The sequence below is a fragment of the Gavialis gangeticus genome, unplaced genomic scaffold, assembly GCF_001723915.1.
Source record: "Gavialis gangeticus isolate Ggan-Ray unplaced genomic scaffold, GavGan_comp1, whole genome shotgun sequence".
Taxonomy (NCBI): Eukaryota; Metazoa; Chordata; order Crocodylia; family Gavialidae; genus Gavialis; species Gavialis gangeticus.
Window position 1 is genome coordinate 30787604 of NW_017729030.1, and position 3715 is coordinate 30791318.

Sequence of the window (3715 nt, forward strand, 5' to 3'; positions counted from 1 at the left end):
GGGGGCTGGGGGAGTGGCTGGGGCCGCAGGGATTCCCCCATGGTCCCATCTCCTCTCCTCCAGCCCCCCTGACCCTTTACTTACTGGCACTGGGGTCCTGGTGCTGAACATGCAGCCTGCTCTGCATGGGCAGGCCGCATGTTCAGCACCAGGGCGAGGGGCCAGCCACAGAGATACTCTGGCAGCCAGAGCATCTCAGTGGAGGACCCAGCCTCCAGTTGTCTCAGGGCATTGTTTGGGACCATGACTTGCCTGATTTTTAAACTTCGAGTTTTTTAGACACCTGGATATCCAGGGGTCTACTTTTCTCCCTGCGCTGCAAGTTTGCAGCGTGGGGAACACTTTTTCATTCCCGCACCTGCCTCTTGCCCCGTCTCATAGGGGTTTGAGACAGGGCAAGAGGCATGTGCACACTCGTCTGGATGTGCCCCATCTGAGCCTTATGTCAGTTCTGCCCCTGGAATAAAAATTTCTTCCAACAGCGGATATTCAAACCTGAGCCTCTGAAGCAGTCTTTGACTCTCCCCATTCTGTCGCATAACCCAGGGCAAGCCCTCAGCGATTGCATTCTGACCCAGCGTGTTGCCTGTATTTCTCTGCAGGGTTTGGAAACATGAAAAATAAAGGAGTAGCCTGCAAGTGTCTCTCTGCAATACACTCCCAAGAGTGGCTTCACAGACGTACATGAGAAAATTCTCTTTCCATAACTCTCTCTTTAGTCCCAAAGAGGAATTTTGCAACATTTCAGCCATGATTTATCATTTGTTTTCCATCTTCCTCTGTTTATAATGCAGGATCCATTACTTGTGGAAGCTGGGTAACATCTTGGCCTCTTTTAGTTAGTGAAATACAAAAAAACATGTTATCAGAATACACTTTTCAGGTCATTAAATCTATTTTCCAAAACTCTGCTAACTCAGAAGTCACTTAATGGATCTTGCTGAACTAATATATTTCTGGATAAGAATAAGCATGAAATGTTTCTTCCAAATATGATTTTTTCCATTAAATTATAAGTGCCTAAACATAGAAAGGTAACACTGGGCCCATCTAAACAAGCCGCCCTCTGCAGAGTTGTTACTACGCAGTCATTTAGTACTTGCACAATCAAGTACTAAATGACTGTGCAGTAACCAGCATTACTGCACAGTGGCATCTTGGCACAGTTGCCTAGTGACACTTACTACACAGTAGCTCATTACTACTGCGCAGCATCTTTTTACTACTACGCAATAATGCCGCATCACGGTTCATGCCCAGTGACATTACTGTGCAGTAGTAACGAGCTACTATGCAGTAAGTGTCTTGTGTAGATGCAACCACTATGAAAGGACTTCCTCAGCCATATTGCAACCTTACTTTTCAGAGCATAATAAATATTTAGTTATCACATATTGAAATAAATGGAAGTTGCAACTTTGCTGACATCCTGACCTCACTGAAGTTATTGAAAGTGCTGCCATTGACATCAGTGGGATTTCACTTTTAGAGTATACAATAATGCATTCTGTAACTAATGCAATGAAGGTCTGCTCCATTTCAACATCCACTACAGCCCTAGTTGTCTCTCCAGAAACAGCAGAGTCCCACTGGTTTTGGAGAGGTCATATAAAAGGGCTTTAATAGACCTGCAAGGAGAAGGGCAAGTAGCAAAAGCTTTATATGCCATCCTCTGTTAAGAATTTAGAGACATTTGTCTCTAAGTTTCCTTTTCCTTTGTACCCCTGAGCTTCGCAGAGCAGAGGGCAGCATAGTTGTTTCACTCGGAATGGTAAAAGTTCAATCCTTCCAATAGTAGAATTAAAGCTTCCTATTGTCCTAATTTTAAAAAAGCCCCTTAACAAAATATTAAGTAAAATAGAGCATTCTATAAAAGTTGGTCCCAAATATTATAGAATCTCCATTGAAATGATTTGGGACACTTATTTCAGAATATTGTAGTGTAAGGGTATGTAGATATCCATAGTAGTGGGGTCATGACCTTAAGCAGATTTTCAGAGTAGAACATGCTGCTTATGAAATCTATTGAGATTAGTTTCATAAAAGCTCCAAGGCTGAAGTGTCATGGTATCAGTTCTATAATTCCTAATATGAAAATGTTTGGGCAAAACACAATGTTCTATTTAAAGTATTTTTGTTAATAGCATTAAAGCATGTAGGTAGGATATAGGACTTCTCCTATAAAAGTATACACATGATTAATAAAAGATCTAGAACTCAGGGGATTATTCTGCCTGCTACTTAAAGAAGCCCGAGGAGCATCTCTATCACAGGCCAGCAGAGACACTATAAATAACCCATGGATCTCTATGTCCTGAAGTGAAAACATTAGCATAACTTTACAGTTAAAATGTTATACTGTGTTCTGTTAAGTATGGTTACAGGCAAATATTATCTGAAAGAAACTTACTGTTTTATGTTGTCTAAGTCAGGAAGTAACCATTTAATAATAGCTAGGAGGATGACTGACATTGCTTCAAAGCGCTCTCATGACTAATGACAGCCAGCACTGAACAGGAAGAAAGAAGAATAAGGCAAAATTACAATTCCCAAGCAAATTCTTTTACTCAATAACATGGAGTGAGGAATTTATAACTGGTGAAAAGTCAGACAAATAGTGCAGTAAACTGAAGCAAGTTATTTATCCACAGACTTGCTGAATATCAGAAATATAAGCTTCTTCGCCATTGCACCTTAACAGAGTGCCTCTGTTAAATGAACAGTTAGGACTGAGGAAGTGGATGACTGTTTGTCCCACCCGGCCCCTCTAAATGAACCTCCCAACAGAGGTGCAGATTCATGTGTGAACATTTGTCCAGCAAGAACTGGACTGAACCCCCAGATAAGCAGCTTGTCCTGTATACACAATTAAACAGCCATCAGCTAATAATGACTATTAGTCACTAATGGCCATGGGTGGATCTAGGAATCTGAAAAGGGAGGTGTGGGAGATCACCGAGGCAGCAGGGGTGGTTACAGCCTGCCCTTCTCCTTCCTCCTGGAGCACTGCCTGCAGCAGGGCAGCCGCTGCTCGTGACATTCTTGTCCCAGAAGAAGTTAAGATTCCCTCACCCTGCTCTTGACACTCCCTCCCCTCCAGCACTTAGTGGTACCATACCTCCCATTCTCCCTACCTTCCAAGCACTGCTGCTCCTTGCTCAGTCGCCCCATGTGTCTCTTGCTGGCTGTAAGCAGGCACTAGATGGGGGGACTGCCTGGTGGCACTGTCCCACATGGAGCCTGACACCCCATATAGCTGCTTCTCACAGCTGGAGCCCTCAGGCTATCAGCAGAAACATTGTGGACTGCTTCTGCCACTGCTGGAGTCCATCACCCCATGCAACCACTCCTGCAACCCTTAGCTGGAGCAGAGCGGGAGTGGTCCTGGGGCTTCTCCTGCCCGTAGGTCAGCTGGGGACAGCAATTGCAGCAGCCAGGTCTCCTCTTCCTCACCTGCTCCCTGCTTGGTCCCCTTGAGCATCCATGCCAGCCCAGGGACCTAGCCATGTCTCAGATTTTGCAGGGGCCCAGGCATTGAGGCCATAGAGAACTCGAGCTGCTGGCAGGTGAGGTGTGTTTTGTCTTACTGTGTTTTCCTTGTACTGTCCCTTTAAGTCCAAAGCCCTTATTTTCAGCACTGCAGGGTTCAGTTTGCCTTGCTGCAGTTTTGCAGTACTGTTGGCTCCCCTTTCTCTGCCTGGAAGAGCCAGAGGTA